At 41.9% G+C, this 20,072-nt stretch overlaps 1 protein-coding gene across 1 annotated transcript in view; it reads right to left on the minus strand.

Moving 5' to 3' along the window:
• Positions 1 to 16,089, minus strand: part of LOC105563819 (hemicentin-2) — a 302,661-nt gene extending 286,572 nt beyond the window's left edge. The window contains exon 1 of the mRNA XM_012015748.1: positions 15,649 to 16,089. The gene's annotated coding sequence lies outside the window, so the exon portion shown is untranslated. The remainder of the gene's footprint in view (positions 1 to 15,648) is intronic.
• Between the last annotated feature and the right edge of the window lie 3,983 nt (positions 16,090 to 20,072).

Raw genomic sequence — 20,072 nt, forward strand, 5'->3', positions numbered from 1 at the left:
GAACGTTCGATAAAATGTTCATAGGCAAATGGAGATTTAACTTTAGTAAAGAATAAAGAAACTGCGCAGACCATAAATCCCATCTAGATTTCAATTTCCGACATCCGCTCGAACCGAACGAGTAATTTTAGACGTTCCAGAGATAGCTTCTTGATATCAAACCTAAAATGTATTAAATTGATATCTTATTTAGTTGAGATTTAGAAATCCGTTATTCGAAAGCGTTGTTAATCAAACCTCAGATTTTTACAGCTTGAGCCTGCTTTGTAATAAATTTACGTTATTTAGATCGAAGTAGCGAAGATATGCAAGGGCGTGGTATTTTATTATAATTTACATTATAGGCAAAATTTTATGTTAGATTACATTTAGCACGCGAGCGATAACGTGAACAAGGATAATGTGCACGCCAATGAGAAAGGTTGAAAAAAAGTCAATAGATAGTCAAGATATATAACGTGTTGATATCTCGACATAACATGCACAAGGTGGATTAACTTCTATTTAAATTGCAAATGTAATTGCGCTATCTTGAATATTTTATATTCCTGCCTTAGAAAACGATCATTCTTGCAAAATGAAAACATATTAAGAAACATATAATAAGCACGTGGCAATGCATAATGTTCAAGTCGGGACGATTCTGTTTGGCGAAAACACGGACCAAATAACTCAACGTAAATTCTCATCGACGTCTTTAATCGCTCAGAGTTGTTTTAAAATTTCGCTGAACGTAGAACCGCGGGATAAAAATCTAAGGCGAACTAAGTAACTCAGTAGCGATTGTACAAATCGCCTTATTGCTCAAATCGCGCGAGAATTGGGGAAAAAGACATTTAGAACCGAGAGTGAGAGTTGAGGCGAGAACGTTAACGCCACTTGCCCATCTAGGGTCCTTCAACGTGCCGCTTGTAGAAAGGCGGCGAGTAGAAAGGCGACGAGAGATACAGAGAAACAAGATAGCGGCGCGCGGCGGATAGCACTGAGCCCTGAAGTAGCCCTATCGCGGAAGAGGCATCCAGAGATATATAGAAGACGCCGGCGGGCGTACACCCTCTCTGGAAAGTGCCACCTAAAACTCGGAATCTCACATCTCGCGCTTACAGAGCCTCGCCCTTAAATCTTTCGTCTGCTTCGTTCGCGTTTGCACGTTTCCCCCGTTCTCTTTCTCCTTTCCATCTTTCTAGCGGCGGTCTTCAAAGTTACATCTACCCGTGAATTCATACCGCGCTGCTGCGCTCGTCAGAAACTCGCGGTCATAAAGCAGCACGCTCCGCGACGGATATTTGCGAAATAAAGGGAACTTCATGCAACAGTAATTGAGCAGCATTCGCGAGAAACCGTGTACCAAAGTCACGTTTGACCAAAATGAGATACTTCTATATATCATTGTAGTAAGTTTATTTATTAAAAAACGCACTTTTAGATTGCCTTCGGAAATTTATGCGGCTGTAAATGCCATTTTATTTGAAGAAAATAATTTATATTTTTACGGGGAATCTTTAGCGATCATTTTTCGGCTTTGCTAACTTTTTACGATGACAGCCCATTGCACTGACAGAAAAATGTGTAGTATTTGAACTTATAATCGCATAGTAAAATAATTATAGTCAGGAATATAATTTTTATAGTAATTATTACTCTAATATTAGCAATAGCAACCATATAGACACACAGTAATGCCAACTATTAAAAAAATTTACTATAACTTACGTAGTTGGAAGAATTATAAAAATGTAGTTGGCTCCTAAAATGACTATAAATTATAGCGAGATTGTGGTAACTGCAACCATTTCTTTTCTGTGAGTGTGTATTTCCTTTTGTAAAAACTTTCTTAAATGTATCTCAATTTGAATTTGTGATTTCGTCAATATTTCGGTAAATACCAGGTTTGTCGAGAAAGACATAATCGCGCACTCACGCACAGTACCGGGTACGAGATCGCGAGATAAAAAGAGATTGCTTTTTGTTGGCTGTACTCCAGGATTTCTCGCGGCCGCGTTTCTGCCTCGCGATCTACGTGAACTTTACCGCGCTCTTCCACGCTATGGATTGTTCCTGTGCGGACCGTTTGTTTCCCCGTTTATGGAACCTGCTTACCCTGTCGGGTTTCGCTTTACTGCCTCATGCCGGGCCATTAGCCACCGCTTGGAGAACGCGGGATCCTCGTGGTGGCTGAATGAATTTGCGACGCTGTCTAATATTTCGTAATAATTATTCCGGAAGTAGGGCGATGCCCGATACGACGTGTCTACCTTGAACTTACTACACCTCGTTTCAATAAGCAGCGAGAATTAATACCGTGGAATTGACACATGTATTTCTCGTCACAATATCTAAATGTTACTCGAGAAGCGTGAAGAAATGCTAAAATTAAATTTTATATCGAGTGAAATCAACTTATACATACAATATGCGTACTTTAATCATACGGAAGAATTTTGCAATTTTAGAAAGCCAATTTTAAATTTAGTTAGAACTACGAATTGAAAATTTCAAATACCAATATCTTTTTTATTAGACTTCTGAACTGAGTGTTTTAGGTATAAAAATGTTTTGCTATGCGGTCCGCAACTTATCCTGATATTATTTTGCGCATAAAAGCTAATAAAAAGAATTACAAGCGCAAAAACTATATTTGACTGTGTCGGTAAAAAAGATGGTTGAAGGATCCTCTTAACCAGAAGTTAGTCGACTCTCTATCTTTTTCTACGTCTATTGTCTGAGAAGAGACTGACGGAGAGTCGACTAACCTCTGGTTAACAGTTAACCAGAAAATGAAAAGCCAGGCTTTAGCACTTTATGACTTATCAATTCTCAAATTGTTCTACAAAGAGAGAGAGAGAGAGAGAGAGAGAGAGAGAGAGAGAGAGAGAGGGGGGGGGGAGAGAGAGAACAAAAAGGAGAAAAAATAATTTTATATTGTGTAACAATATTAAAAATAAAATATACATATATAATATCATTTTTCACGCAGTAACGTTTTAATTAATTTTCACGGGGAAAATTATACGCGACTTTAGTGCGAAAATATGCGCAACGGGATCACAGGAAATTATATCCTACAGTCGTTGCCACCTCAGAGCCTCGGCGGGCCCTTCCATCATTAAACCCATCAGACGACTCGCACGAACGCTCGCGTGAAACCGGTCGAAAATGCGGCGCGTTGGGGCCGCTAAATGTACTCACGCGCAAACATTACCCTCTGTATACGCTCGAACGCCCGAGTTCTATGTCTCGTCATAACCACGTCGAAATTACGCGGTCCTTTTAATGAACGCGGAGATATTATCCCGCGGCCCCTTTGCCAGTCCGTTCCCGCCGGCAGCGGCGACGGACCGGCTATTTACAAGCGCTTCCCCCCAAGTCCCGCGATATTTCCACTATGAAGAAGACTGATATAAATTCCCGGGAATTTATCAGAGCCGCGGGCACCCGCGAAATTTTTCCCGGCGAGGTGGTACGAGCGCGTCTCGACACACGTTTTCTTGGGGAATTTTACCGGCATTGAGAATGACTGGCTTTCACGGGTCTTACGTATTATGAAATTTACGCTTGACATTAACCGTGGGTGAGTAACGTGGGCTGCGGTGTGTGACGACAATTGACGACAATTGAAGCCAGCTGACCTTATCTTACATTTTTTTTATACAATTACATTGACAATACGAACGTCATACGGTAGGCAAAAGATAATGACCGCATGACGACAGCTGATCTCATCTTGCAGTTTTATTGTATATGAAAATTAAATTGACATTATCTCCGTTAGATTTTCTCTATATATTCTATTAATAAAAGAAATTTATTTCCGTAATAGAACTTTCAATACTCCTTTGCACAAGTTATGTTATAAAAATATCTTGAAATAATCTTTTATTATTTCTGAGAACATTTTAGAGCATTTTATTTTAATATATATATATATTTAAAAATACACGAATTGTCACTTTTGTAAAAGAAAAAATTAACATTTAATGCGTCGTGAAAAAAATATTTGAAAACCATTGTATAGTAAACTAAAAAGGAGTCCATCAAATTCTACTTGTGAGAAGGTAGTAGTTTCGATTTATATTTCATGTTCGAACATTTTCCCTTCTCCGAAAGTTCAAAGGGGAGTGTAGTCTACCCTTCCGAATGCGTCATGATACCCATGAGACGCTGCATATCAATGTGTACACGTGTGCTGTCAGACCGGCATATTGGAAATCCTATTTGCAAAAATAACGGCTCTTTTGTTATTGGCAAATTATCTCTTGCGTTTCAAAAGGGTGATTGTTCATCGCGAATGGGAATCGAAAAGCAGGACGATGAAGGAGAATGGAGGGGTGGTTGGACTAGTTGGAGATAAATAGGAAAAAGAAAGGCGTGCTATGAAACGATGGCTGTGTTACCTCGAGCGATAAACTCTGGCGGAGCGATCCTCGGGGAAATAAAGTTCCGGAATGGTAGCGAAGAGGCGCCTCAGCGACTCCACCTTCGTCGTCGCCGGCCGGTCCTCCTTCGCTTGACCTCCGACAAATCGCGCGAGGAACGTCAGCCTCGTTGGCTTTCTCTTACACCACAATTATAAGGGACATTCGTGCAAGCGTAAATTCGATAGGACTTGACTCTAGTTAGGGGAGAAAAACACGGAAATTCTTTTATCTGTACGTGGCGAATTGTAGTGAGAAAATGAAGTAAATTTGTAGTGTTATATTATTAAAGGTTCTTCACACAGACAAATTAAGAAAAGTAACAGGGTGTTATGTAATACCGGTCTCATCTGTTATTTATGGATAGAGCGGGCTAGACTGAGTCGAAAAGTCCTCTACCATTTTGCAATTTTTGCAATAGTTATCGAGTTATTAATTATTAAAAATCGCCGGCCTTCCGGCGATTGGCTTTGCTAGGCGCGCGGGGAATTGTTTATGACACACGACAATGGCTACGTATAATAACTAACTCCCCGCGCGCCTAGCAACGCCGATCGCGGGACGGCCGCATCTTGAATTGAACGGTAGGCCGGGCTAACAAGACAGCGAGACTCACAATCAGTCTAGTCTGCTACGTCCGTAAATAAGAGGTGAGGCGGGTATTACATAACACTTTGTATATTACATATCACAAGCCAACGGACTTGATTCTAATTTAAGTTTAAAGTATTTGCTAAGTTGGGCGAAATAAGAAACTTATAGAGAAATGTCTTTAAATCTCTACATTTAATTTCAGATATTTCTCTCGAATACAATATTTCATCTTGAATTCTTAGATTGTATACAAATGTCGACGTCAGTTTATTAGAAAATAACTTTTCTGTTTACTAGAAATGAAATCTATTCTTCTGCGATATATTTTCATAATTAACACGGTAATAAACACAGTAAAAAGGAGAAGGATCGTTTCTTTGAAATATTTGGATGAAGGATTATATTATTTATTTGAAATTGTAGTGTTTTACAGTACAAAATTCAAAGAAGTTGAAAGAAATAATTATATAAATTTTAATTAATTCGTGGTAAAGCGTAGCTCCTCAATAAAGATTTTCCACGATTCGCTTTGCAGATCAAATGATCTCCCGTGAATGAAAAAGAAGTTAATAATCTTTCTGTAATTAATTATTTTCAATAATTCTCTCAATATAAATGCCAAAGATATTTCTAAAGAAATTTTTAAGTTCTTTCTCGAGTTCCTATTTTGACGTCTTATTGAACTATTGCAAGTTCAAAATGAAAGTTTCAAAATTAGACGCGCTTTATTTGAAGTATGAATAAAATTAATGGAGTTTTATACTTCTGAGTTGGCCTGTTTTCAACGGTGAACTACTTGAATATTAAGATTGTAAAAACTTGACTACTTCACTAAACGCTCGAGTGTAAAGGTTCAATAAATTTTCGATATCTTCATAATTGGGAAAGATTACGACTCGAAGGGTCAATCTCGATCAATCCAAGGGAGATTTCCGGGCTCATTGGCGTTATTCCTTTATAGCTTCATCTCCGTCGTGTTCGCTGAGGCGGAAAGGATCTCGAGCAACCAATGCTCTGTCTTAGAGCCGGGTGGTTTGACTCCCGCCTCCTCTCCCCGTTCGACCCTCCGTGATGCAAAATAGAACTCGGATGAAAAGTCACGGGGTTGGAGAAAATGCGATTCGCCAAGGAGATTCGTCGCGCTGATTCCTCAACGCGAGGAATCTGCGGCAACGGGAGCGAATCAAGATCTGAATGTGAGAATTAGGCGAGCACATTCTTTCAAATGTCGTAGAGAGAAGCTGAATAGTTTCGCGAGATTCTAATTTAATATTTCAATAAATATTTCGACTCGTCTCATTCGAGAGAATGTTGAACAATGAAGGTGAGGGAAATCATTTTTAGCGCTAATTTTACGATAATAATAACTTGGTTAAATTATAATTCACAACGGTAACATACAATATATTAATGCATTACAGTTTACATAAATTGCTGGTAATATCTATGATAACTTAAAATCGTTGAAACGCATTCACTTCAAAATCCTATGAATTTACTTATCGCATATTCACGTTGTAATTAAAGTTTAATCGAGAAGTTCAATAATGATGATGCGTAAGCAATATCATAATTTATATGCGCGTAATAGAAGCTGATGAACACTTTTGATTCAGCCGGTAGGAAAATTATAGCATTTTCGCCGCTACGTCATAGAGTCGCGCTGTTCATTATCTTCGTTATCCAGATACGGTAGTGTATTCCATAGGCACTGTCGCCTAATGAATATCTCGTACCAAAGCGGACGCGACACGCGACATTAATTACTACGCGTCGAATTAATATTCCGCATTTATGGCACCGTGCGAGAAATCGGTGACTTCCTTTTCCGCGTGCGTAGATACGCTCGCGTGCGTGCGTTCGTGCGATGCAGTTAAAACGCGACTCATTACGACTGCGACTGTTCTGGCGACACTAGGCTCGTATATCAAACCGAGGGGTCACTCGTATATAATTCACCCAAAGCGCGCGCAGCTCGCACGATGTTCCTCGGTTGCTACCCTTTGCGGCATGCAATAAAAACAAGATGACCGGCGGCCGCGTGGGGCCACGACACCCTCCCCGCCTCCTCGTCATTTGCATAAGGCGTCGAGAGGCCGAGCGAGAGCCATGCCGGATAAATCCTTATGATTTATGCGCGCCTGACGATACGTCCCCGAGCGGACATTCGCGGAAGGTGGATCTACTCGGGAGAATTCCGATTGCTTATCGGCACATTATCCCTTATGCTATATCCTTATCAATCACTGTCCCCTACCTTACATCGTATGGAACGTGAACGCGTTATCCTTACTTATATATATCCTGCGACCCAATGTTCCCGGGACCTCGCAACCGGGACGGGCATGAAGATTTGAGAGGAAAGGAGAAGTAGATAAGAAGCCGAAGAACCGGAAAGCTGGAAAGACCGAAAAGGGATAAGAGCACGAGAAAATTCGTTCGTAATTACGATTTCCGTCGGACGGGAGCTAAAAGCGTCAGTTTTCTCAGAAATATTGAAGACGCAGATGAGAAAGTTGTAATCGAAGTTCTTGATACCGTTTTCTTGTCTAATCTAAAATGTCTTGCGGCGAAACTTCTTCAAAGTTTATGTATTTAAATATACATATAATACCTCGAAAGATTATGCAAATTGGGCCATAATTAATACCGAAGGGGCGTTTCATCTTTTGACGATGCAACTTTAAACATCAGTTTTGCCGCGCAACATCATTAACGTTTGAAAAATACGATCGCGAATTTTTACCGTCCGTGGGAGGAAGTTACCGATATCCAAGGTACGCGAAGGTAGATAGGGTCGTCCTCGGTGGGCCGTTGAGCGACCCTTGTTTAGATCCGGGATGGGACTGGATTTAAAGTCAGAGAAGTGTGAAAGAATAGATAGAGAGGAGACGAGGGAATTCATACGTATTATATACCCCACCTGGGAAGAGAGTGTGTCAGACGGAAAGATACGTGCGATAAGGAAGACAAACGACGAGCGATAAAACGGCGGATGGCTTCCCGGGAGTTGTCCCGTGCGCGCGAAGCCTGATCATTATTAATGAGCTAAGTGCGTCGTTATAGGCTTATTATCCGGCCGTTCTAATTAAATTGGATTAGTGCAATGAAGCGTACTATGAAATTCTCGGTAAATGGTCCCACCTCGACCCTCCCGCACGCCCCAACGTCCGCCCGGACGACGACGTTGTGTGTCGCCGGCATGCGACATCGACTGGTACGCGCGATAATATGCCATGACGAATTTGATTACGTATATATATAACGCGCGATTATTACGTACGGCTCTTTCATTTAGTGTGCTCGGCTAATTACTTCGCGCACGAATCGTCGGGCATTATTACTGAATACATTAAACGACCCCTAGCGTCATTACGCGAACGAGATATAAGGGCTATATTAAGGCACTCCTCATATTAACGAATCCATCAAGGATTTATAGCTCGGTCTCAGCGCTGGAAATTATTCTGCGTTATGAAATCTTGTCACCGTCTTTCAATTGTTATCCGCTTCTTCGCTCCTCGCGGAAGCTCCGATCGGAGTTTCCATAACTTTCGCGATCGATCGGTTTAAGCCGTCTGTTCAGTCGATTCACTTATTAATTTGACATTGAACGAGAGATTGAAGAGGAAATGAGACAGAACGACGTTCCACGAAGAGCAGCTCTCGAAGCGTTGACACATTCCCAGCCGCGTGGGGCGTATCCGCTGAACTTATCGTTCAGGTCGTTTGATATTTTCCCTACGAAACACGTAACGTTATCATAAAATATTTCATAAAGTCGCGTATTGATTCTTAAATATTATATGTAGTGAAATTATCGCGTCGTGGAAATCGTTACACTTTTTTCCAAGCAATAATGAATTTATAATCTCATAAATATTACACAATATATTATGAGCAAAACTATTAGTCTCGACAACGTGGGGCGCACGCGACCTGAATGGAACATTATCGATTTGGCAGGCAACGCGTTACTGGAAATCGCAAATTAAGGGGATCCCTCAGCCATCTTTTTTACCGACACAGTCAAATAGTTTTTGCGCTTGTAATTCTTTTTCGTTTAAATAAGCAAAGAACTCTTAAAAAGAATTACAAGCGTCAAAACTATATTTGACTGTGTCGATAAAAAAGATGGTTGAAGGAACCTCTTAAAATATAACGCATTAAACATGTGTACACTGCTCGGCAAATTAATCGCCAAAAATATCGCACTAATCGAGCGAGGCTTTCGTAAATAGATTAGACATATCGCGCGCAGTGGCAAGAGAAGGATCATCGATCAGGAAAAGCAAGCGTTGGGATTTAATTAGAACGTTGTCGTCGTTTCTCGCTGACGAGTCGGCAAATCGCTGTCTCCGCCATCCTGGCAACTCCCATCCATCCTTAATTATTCAGACCGGTTATAACTCACGTTTTAAGCGTGGCGGGAGTAATTGGCGCGAGACTAAAGTAAAGTTCGAATCGTCATCATCGGCCTCGTACGCGAGTTGTTGCGCGATACCCGTGCGACGGGCGATCGAGCCGTGCCAGGTGTGTCGAAACGTCGAAAGTGCAGCATCGGGACCAGGGGAGAAATAACGCAATTGAGATATTTTCTTGTTAAGGTCGCGACAATGACCGCGAGAAATGCCGCGAGGATTAAATCTTGGGAGAAGCGACGTGCGGCGCGGCGCCTCGTTTATCCGTGTAACTTTTGCTTTTAATTAAGCTCGGGAAGTTATCCGGCGTTTTGCGCGCCGCTATACTAACGCCGCCGTATTAACATCCGCGTGCTTCCCGTGATGATGAGGTGCGGCCGACACGAGCCAGTTAATTAATATCCGCGATTTCAGGCGGCAGGCTTAATACGCCGCGTTACTCGGCGATTTTCGAAGCGCGATTAAGCGCCATTGTTTCCGCGGCGGGCGAGGGACGGCGGGAAACGAGGAGAGTTTTCCAATTTTTGTCCGGATCGCGAATTAGCCGCGAATCTAAAATAGGTCGCTGTAATGCGATTATCCACGGTAACAACGAATGTTAAACGAATACCGCCGCCCCGTCGAGAGAGCGAGAGAGAGAGAGAGCGTTGTTGTATTTGGCGTTGAATTCGTACAATGACTATAATAGCCCGACAATGTCATTAAGCGATTCGCTGGTGCATCGGTCGTCAACACCGCGCGGATCAACGTGACCAATTTATCTCTATTTAGCTGCGACAGCAACGTTCCATTTTTACACACAAAACGGTTCATTTGATCCTATACGCGTTCCCTCCATCACCGCGGTACCATTAGTCAATCTAATGAAAGTTATATTAAGCAGTGGTATGCTCGCCATGCTTCTTATGAATGATGGAACAAACACGAAGCTATCAATTACTATTAAATATGCACTGTTAATAATCGCGATAATAATAACACAAACAACGCTCACGTAACGTTCTTATTAAGCTTTAAATAGTTAATCGTTGAATATTTGTTTCAAACTGAATATTTAAGTATTTTACGATTTTGTTCGGGGTGTAATATTTCAACTCTGACGATGAAAAATACATATTGTTTTAAATGACTGCCGATAATTAGCGCAAATCGCGTTAAAAATGATATTGTTAAATTGTATTTTAAAATTGTGTCAAGTTAATAAAGTTATTCTACCTTTTTATGCGATTATAAATTTAAGTAGGAAAATTGTATAAAGGAATATTTTACGGTTCAGAAAGATAGTCACTTTTTTATTGTACCGCATCATATATCACCTTATTGCGCTTTGATTGGCAAAATTAAAAATTATTGCTTCAATTGCACAAGCATTCTTAGCGTACGTGCACACCCTCGTTCTCCTTCTCGCCGTAATATCACGTCAACATCATTAATTTCAATCTCGGAGCTCATCTTTCGACGTTCTTAACCCGTAACTTCTCACGATACAGTTTCCATGCGCGCCGCAGACCGTGTCTCGATGCGAGATCCTACTCCAGGATTATTCGAGATTACAGGAGGATACCAACTCCCCTCTTTTTAGCGATCTCGTTTCTCGTGCAGGAAACACTCCGTTGTTACCACGCGACAGAACCCTTGTAGCGCGGATATAACGCGTGTTAGTCGTGCTCGTGAGCAAATAACCGTAGGGTTGACTGCAATTAAGACTTCGAACTCGCCAGTCGACGTTAATGGATATCTAATTTGCTCTCGTTCGACTTGCGGTCCAAAGGCGGCAAGGGTCGCGCGAGCGATGACAAAGGGAGCCGGGGAAGGAGTCGGGGTCCGGGGCGAGGGAGGTGGCAAAGGATGAGACGACGATGTTCATTGTCCTGTCGCGAGAGTCAAGTTTGGTAGGAATGACAGGCCGATATCGCGAGCAAAAACGTAAGACAGGAGGTGCGGTATAGACAGAGGGTTTTCTTATACCTGCGCGCTCCGGGAGTAACTTGCGCAACTACGCAAAGTATACGTATTACGTAAAGGCGAGGTAGAAACAGCATGTAAGTACCGGTAACGGAAATTGGAAATTCGTAAGTGGCTGACGTGGATATCACGTAACGGGGATAGATAGCTCGTTTGATTTCGCGCGCGGTATGATAGCGACTGTGTAAACAATTCTCGTCAACCTACCGGAATTGTATGTACTAGTACATATCTACCGCGGGCACTGCGATACGCATTATTTTCATATATTAGATTGTTATCGCGTGAACGTTTGCTTTCGTAATACTGCTGTCAAAAATACATATTGGAATATATAATAATAACGGAAATGTGATGCACGCATAATAAACGATTAATTTAAACGGTAAATATCTCCTATAACTTCCGAAACGATATAATAATCGAGAATGATGATAATATATTATGCAAATTACGTAATTTATTGTATCTTACGCGCGCACAGATACGCAAGTACGTAAATGTGTGCGACGTATAATTTACGCTAATAAATATATTGATTGCCGGGATGTAGGTTTTGCTAATTATAAATTGCCGCGGAGAGGAGGAGAAAAACATTAAATTACGAAACGGCTGGAAAGATAACGCGCCCTGAAGAATAAACGTAAGAAAGCGACGTGCTACCGATTGTAAAAAGGGATAATCTTTCCAAGTGAGCACTTTGCGGCGTGTTATATTGACTAACAGTGGGGTCAAGTTGAGAGACAGGAAACATCCGGTTTGAGAACAAAGGCAGAGAGGAGGAAGAGTGAGAGAGAGAGAGAGAGAGGGGTAGAGACGTAGAAGAAGAGGAGATCACTTGTCGACATACCACCGCACGTAATTTCCTGACGGCGTTACCGTGCCTAGAAGAGCAAAACGCCCCGAGGGGCGGGAGAGCGAGAGGGGAGGGCGAAAACTGGGGTGGCTCGTAAAATTAACGTAACTACATCGAAACCTCGAGCCCTCGGTTACGCGAGAGCCACGTATCTGCGCTATGATCAATGGCACATCACACGGCGAGAGCGTACTCCGGCGCTCGCGCAGGGCCCGAAATTTATAGTCACCTGACTCACGGAGCGTTGTATCCGGAAACTCCGCGATCGCGCGACGGATAGTATAATAAATTAAATTAAGAAGAAGACTCCTCAAAGGGCGACGTGGTTAAGTTGAGCAGCCGAACCGAGCTGCTTTCGTAATGCGTACGTCTTGCGCCGCTCAAGCGTGATCGGATTTTTGGTAGATATTCATGCACGAGTTCACCGATTTGTAGTTTTTATACAGCGCGAGGAACATTGTGTTACAAGCAGGGTATCTATATTTAAATCTGTCAGCAAATATTTTTTATAGTTTAAGAAAATTTAATTTTTATATGATTACGTTGAATTAAGCTAATTTTGCAGAAAACTATGACATGCAATGCCAAATTACGTTGCAGTGTCGTCGGTTTAGATTTCAATCTTAATTAGAGTGGATTTTATAGAGGTAGAAAAGATGGAAAAAAGTTTCTTAATTCTTGGGATATCTAATTTATTATGTCACTCAAGCTATCCCTTAAGAAAAAGAACTGATTAGCAGCATCAGTAACTGGTAATGTTGAATCGGTAACTTGTGACGTTCTATCAGTGACTGATTACGAGAGTCAGCTACTGGTAATGTTTCTCAGTTAACGTCCAGTTTTAATGATCAGTTTCTACGTCACTCTGAAAAACTGGTTAGACAATGATTGCTATCATTGGTAACCAAGTGCTGATCAGTGCCTAAGTATTGGTCTGTATTTAGTTACCGGTGATAGCAATCATTGTGTAACTAGTTTTTCAGAATAATGTGGAAACTGATTATTAAAACTGGACATCAACTGAGGAACATTACCAGTAACTGATTCTTGTAATCAGTCACTGAGAACGCTACTAGTTACCGATTCAATATTGTCAGTTACTGATGCTGCTAATCAGTACTTTTTCTTAATTTGTAAGTTTGTGACAGTCGATAATCAATATTGTAATAGGTTTACATTACTGTTACACAAACAACAATAGTAATAAAATACTTGTGCAATATATATACAATACATTGTTATGAAAAATGTTTAACAGAACTGGTGAAAGGGAACTGAACTGACAACTGGACACTAACTGACTGGATAACCGATCAGCTACAACTGGCGACTCAACTGATGGCTCAATTAGAACCGGAAGTTTTATCAATTACTGATGAATATAAAACTAAACAAATGACCAGTTTTTGTATCAGTAACTGGTAAAATTGTTTCAATATACTGGTTGTGTCGTCAGTTACAAATGATCAGTTATCCATCAGTTAGGCATCAATTTTTTTTTATCAGTTTTGACTGCATTTTTTCTTAAGGGATTCGAAGAACGAACGATAGCTAAAGCCTTGGATTAAAATGTGAAATCACACAGCGATGTGGAAAATGTGTCTGCGCGCGCTTAAAGACACGTATAGTCTTTTGTGCGAAAAGTTTCAAGTAAAATATTCTATCGCTAGGGAAAGAACGAGCAATAATCGGCTAGAAAGTAGTAATCGTGCCTGTTATCTCGTCACGTTATGCGCGCATATCGGTAATAACGGTTTAATAACAGTAAAATTGGCGCGGCACCGGGCAAACATTAAGACTTTAACCACGCGAACGATGCTGCGTGGTGATCAATGGCACGTCACGCGCCGTGTTCGAGGCTTATCCGCTCGCATAGTCGGGATTTATAGCGATTTAAGTGGCCTTGAGTGTCAAGAAATAAATTACCCTCCCGCGTCATTTACGCTTTACCAAATTTATACATCGTACGTTTGTGCCAATTAGAAAGTACGTCGCATTCAAAATGATATATGGCCTGATTGTGTACACATTTGAAATGAGATAAATCGAGAGAACGAAAGTTTGGAAAGTTGATGAAAACCCGTGAGAAATTACTCCGACGATAATGCACCCGCGCGTAACTAATAACAACAATTGTGGAATTCCGATAATCCGCCATTGATAATCGGAGAAATTAATGTCCACGATTCACGGTGGATTTCACAATAGAAAAACAAACGGCTTGAGCAGGCGAGGAGCCTTGATAACACGATGCGCAGCGCGCATCGACAGAAAGCTTTGTAATTCACCGATACCCGAGATCTGCAGGGAGTCTAGGGTTTGATCGGGTTTGCAGTAACTCGAATTGAACATGATGAAAATTCCTTTCAAGATTTTAATCGTGACAAATCGCCCCGCAAAGCGGATAAGGGCATCGAGGACTTTTTAGCGGGGAGTAGACGAGTGGCAAAAATCTATCGCTTAACTATCCGATAACCACAATTTCTGAAACAGTCTACGCGATTACGGGCTCGATATCGAGTGCCGAGGCACCGGATACCCCCTGAGGCCTAATAGTTTTATGATGAAATCGCTAACGATAAAATTTCTTACGGGTGCCAAGGGAGTTAACGACATTACAGAAATTCGCGACGATCGCTTCACGTTTTAAAGTAGAACTGAAATTGATGGATCTGGCTTTCTATACCGATTGCAAATTAATATTTAATGAAACTAGTCTGAATAAGACTGAAGATTTTTTTTGCAATTAGAGTTACATTGAAATTAAAGTAACGCATAGATGAGAATATTGTGCCATCTCCGCAAAAGATTTGAATTAATGTTGTGCATCCAAAGAATAACAACCATGCGAAATGTTTTAAAATTACTTCTATTACATATGCGCAGAAATCCTTTGTAAAGTAAATCCTTTGTAACTCAAACTGTAGAGTGGGCACTTTTCTAAAAAAATTGTGTCAGCTTATGAGCCGCTTTAATCTTAATCGTGAACAATTTCAAAGCCATGGGTGCTTTGACATTATTAAAGAAAAAGCGAGTCCAAGTTGACAAAAGAAATGGCAGAAAATAAAAGACGACAATAATTCTGGTACCCGCTGCGGAAACTGGACCCGTCATCGGACCCGTTTGCTGAATGCAACGAAGGATTAACACGAATCCTATTTGAGCGCTCGCGCGTAACGACAAGTGTTATTTGAAATCGCTCGGCGAAGACGTCGGTGAACGCGAATCCGTTTATCCGCCGGTTCCCCGGACAGATTTCCATCAATATCAATTCTCTTCGGCGTGACGTCGCTCCGCCGAGCCAGTAATCCGTGATCGCGTAATCCAAACACACGGAGATAGAGCAAACGCTACGCCGCTATCGAGAATCATGAAAGTGCGGTGAATTGGGACTCACTTGCAGCGCGAGAATGTGGTACACGGTTGGCCCTCCGCGGGATCACCTCGCGTCACGGCAGGGATGTCCTCGGGTAGGGACGATCGCCGACGAGCTAGTCGCGCGACACAACACTCGCGGAGCCGTGTCGGCCGATCGGTGTCGTACACCGAATCGGCGGCTCAACCCTCGAAGGAGGGCTGCGATCGGGGACACATGATCCCTCTCGCGCCGGGAGCGGCTCGATCCTCCGGATCTCCGATCGTGCACAGCACAGCGCGGTGGCCACTCGAGGGCCAAATTGCTCCGCACTTGGCTTGGCTAACGCGACATAAACGCGAGTCACCGAGGGAAGAACTTGGGACGGTCACTGAGCTCGACGATGATACACTGGCATGTCACCACTTGCCAAACTCCCACCCGCGTTCGCAGGTTGTCGCGTGCACTCGAGGATAATTACACTAGCCCACACAGTTCTTTCGCCGCGGCCACCGTCAACCCCCGCCGGGGGTGAGTTTCTCTTCTCTCGCGGATGAAAGTGTGTCACTTGGAGAACTGGCTGCGCGATCGAACGTCACCACGGTGAAGGAACGCGGTCCCCGGTTACCGATTCGCGCGCGTCGCGGACACCCTTCCTTCTCGGAGCGGCGGCGCGAGGGGCTCGCAACGAGGGAGGGCGGTTGTTGGGAGCGATGAAAATATTGGCGATACGTCACGGATCCACACGCGTATCCACGGCGGGCGCGTTTGTACACGCGCTAATGTGTACGTGTGTACGTGAGTACGCGCGCGCGTGTGTATGAATTTTTCGCGCTCGCAGAACGCACACGCGAGGGGGCACGGCCGACACACATCAGCCCTAGGAGAGACCCTTAGGCCGGATCCGCGGAGTTTCCTTTCACCTCGATTTTCGGTCCCTCGCCACCCCCGCGTTGCACAGGCGCGAACCGCTTTCAGAATTTCCGAGGGTCGGGCGACGCGCACGCGGAAGGGGGAGACAGCGAGAGGGAGCGCTAGCGCTGGGGTGGGAGCACCGGGGGACAGTGTTGGTGGTGGAAAAGGCGGACGGAGTACCGGGTGTGTGAGTGGATCGCAGAGCGCGAGGTAGCGAGCTCTGCCTACACTCGAAGGGAATAAACTCCCGACTCACGACCGGTTACACCGGCATACCGAGACTACCACCGGGCTACGCGCCAGTGCCGTGCCACTGGCACGGCAAGTAGGGTGTCTTTTAGCGAGCGCTGACCGAGATATCGTGCTTGCGACAGTATTGCTGCTGTTACCGCCACCACCGTAGCCGCCGCTGCCGCTGGTGCTGCTGCTGCTGCTGCTGCTGGTGCTGCTGCTGCTGCTGCTGCTGGGTGGTACGGGCGTGGAGGGGACGATGGGAAGGGATGGAGGGATACGAAGGAGGGGTAGCGCAGGCGTTTTGGTGCACCGACGCATTGATCCCTGGAATTCGTGGGGACGACGGTGAGGCCCGAGTGTGCGTCCACCCTTCGCGAGAGAAAAAGAGCGAGCGACAGGATGGGTGCCGGAGAGAACGTCGACCGTTTCTACTCGTAGCCAATGTCCATACCTGCAGGTGCGGACGAGGCCAGGATTTTGCAGTAGAGCGAGGTGTCATTGATCGACGATCGTAGATTATTCGGTCGGATCGATTGGGACGAGGAAGTTGATGGTGCCGATGTCTAGACTGATGTTTATAAATTAAGGGAATTTTTGCATAACGCGATTAAATGCGCAAATAATTCGGGCAGAGAGATAATTGGATTATTACCAATTTTCCTTATTAAATTAGAAATGGATTTCCAGATGAATATTTTTTGTGCATACTTTTGTTTTAGAATATTTTACAAAATAAAATAGGAGAGGAGAATAAAATATTATATTATAATTATTATTATAATAAAATATATGTGAAAATGTGTGTAACAAGCAGGCGAGCAATTTAAAAAATTTTTAAATATTGAAAAGAGTGACTGACTCAAAGCATATAAAATATTTTTCTATCGACATTTATTTTAAATTGAACTTTTAGTATAAAGTATTATATAATAGTTTATGGAATACACGCGCGCGCGCACATATGTTACACGTATGCACTCACACATTCGTTAGCCAAATAAAAAGAGTATCTCGTCTCGGTTGGCCGCGATTACTCGTTAATAAAAGAATAGGGGAAAGATGGAATAAGAAAGGAGTGAGTTGTACAGTAAGAAAGGGGAGTTAAAGCAGCGCGAACGAGCCGGCGAGAGATTCTATTGATTTTATAATTTCTCTCTCGTGTCTGAAAATTCTTTTGTTCTATCTCATTGTAAAAATCGTCCGTTAATTAGACGGCGCGAGTCAAGCCATCAAAATCCATTTAATGACCCGAACGTTTATTTCCAGACTTGTTAAATTCTCCGATATTTAAGCCACTTATGCGATATGTCATAATTCTCTATCTCGTTCTTCCTCCGACGAAAGTAATAATTAACATGAAGGCATGTACAAGATAGATATTTGGACTTTGAAATAAGATATGCATCTTGAAAGAATATTTCGCTTGAAAATAGAAACGCGACTGTCGTGCATCAATATACATGCATGTTACATTTTCAAACAACAGAGGATATCAATTCTTTTTATTTCAAGATATTGATGTCATTCGTTTTTGTTTTGCGGAGAAATACAAGTGCTTTCCAATATACATACGCTAAAAATTTTATCAGATTTATAAATAACTAATATAAAGGAAATAGATTTTATATATGTGTTTCGTATACGTACAATGTCAGTTATGAATTGAAATTAGGTCAGCCGGATATTTGTTTGCTATTCTATTCTCGAAACCCCAAGACTACTCGGTAAGAGAAAATTAAGTTCAACAGCTTGTTTTCCCTCGCACCCAATTTAGTTTCGTCGTACAGTTTTAACTGGAAACGAAGTCTCGGTGACAGGATACCTTGTGAGAACGATTCTGATATATTTTCAACAATTTTTACGATCAGGACGACCGTCAAACGCGAATTGCGATACCTGGGGAGGGGGGGGGGGGCCCAGACGCACGTAACACAGTTACCATAAAATATTCAGGCTTAGTCTGCATGCGTATATATAGTGTCGTTGAATAAATAACGAAGAAGGTAGCGAATCCCGATTGGTTCATAACTCCCTTTCATCCCGGATTCTTTTGGTAGTCTCGTAACGAGAGCCACACATCTAAGGAACGTAAGGGCGGAAGGAGGGATTAAAGGCAGGAAGACGATTTACTTCTTTAAAGATTTATAGACTTGAAACTTTCGATACGTAAAAATACCGTTTCTCGATAGACATTATTACCGTTAATGCATAATAAATATTGTCATAATGCTAATATTATGTTACACTGATAGAAAAATACGTATTTGAAACTATCAGTGCATAGTAAAATAATTATAGTCAGGAATATCATTTTTATAATAATTATTACTATAATATTAGTAATAGCAACCATATAGACACAGTGATGCCAACTATTTAAAAAATTTACTATAAAATATAAGCTTTTAACTATTATTCCGTTAAAATATGCTGGTAATGAATAGTAAATTAGTTAATTATTTTTATATAGTAAATACAATCACAATAATAGTAAATTGACTCCTAAAATGATTATAGTGAGATTGTGGTATCTGCAACCATGTTTTTCTGTCAGTGTACAATTTGGTAATAACATACGTTATTAAGAAATAATAAAGCCAATGTTTTAAACGAGACTCTAATTATATTGGTTGTATTTATGGTAAGTTTAATAAATCTATTACAACTTTATGATGCTAAGCAACATTATACAAACATGTAAATTGCAGTTTACAAATTGATATTTAATTAGCAGCGTGCAATACGCAGATACACATGTATGTGCACAGGAAATATCGGGAGTTTCGGATTCATACTATAGACACAGACGATTCATGATGTGGATGGAGAAAGAAGAGCAGAACTATTTTGTTTCAACCAAGTTTGCTTCGCGAACTATACAGACTGATATCCTTTATACACGCAACTGCTCTCGAATCATGCTCGTTATATTGATTTAGAGAGAGGCGATAGAGAGAAAGAGACATGGAATCTGTAGATACAAACGAGTAAATAAGACCTCAGTGAGCGACGGACTCGGGTGCTACGAGCTTTCGAATCGCGTTGTTTCTTTCAGGAAACGGAATAATAATTTTAACATTTTTCACAACAAAGTCGTTCTCTTATTCTATCGCATCCCATCCGGGAAAGGCGATGAAATATGCAATAATAAAAGCGGAAAGATATATATAAAAAGCGAAAGATAGATACCTACTTACAGTCGAATCGCCCTGCCTTATTCAAACGGAAGAACGATGTATAACAATGCTCAACTATCCTATATACAGTTATTTTTAACGACACTTTGAACGTAGCTGTCGCTCGATTATATTTATTCT

This window comes from Vollenhovia emeryi, unplaced genomic scaffold, assembly GCF_000949405.1.
Source record: "Vollenhovia emeryi isolate VEMERY1.0 unplaced genomic scaffold, V.emery_V1.0 DF939171.1, whole genome shotgun sequence".
Taxonomy (NCBI): Eukaryota; Metazoa; Arthropoda; class Insecta; order Hymenoptera; family Formicidae; genus Vollenhovia; species Vollenhovia emeryi.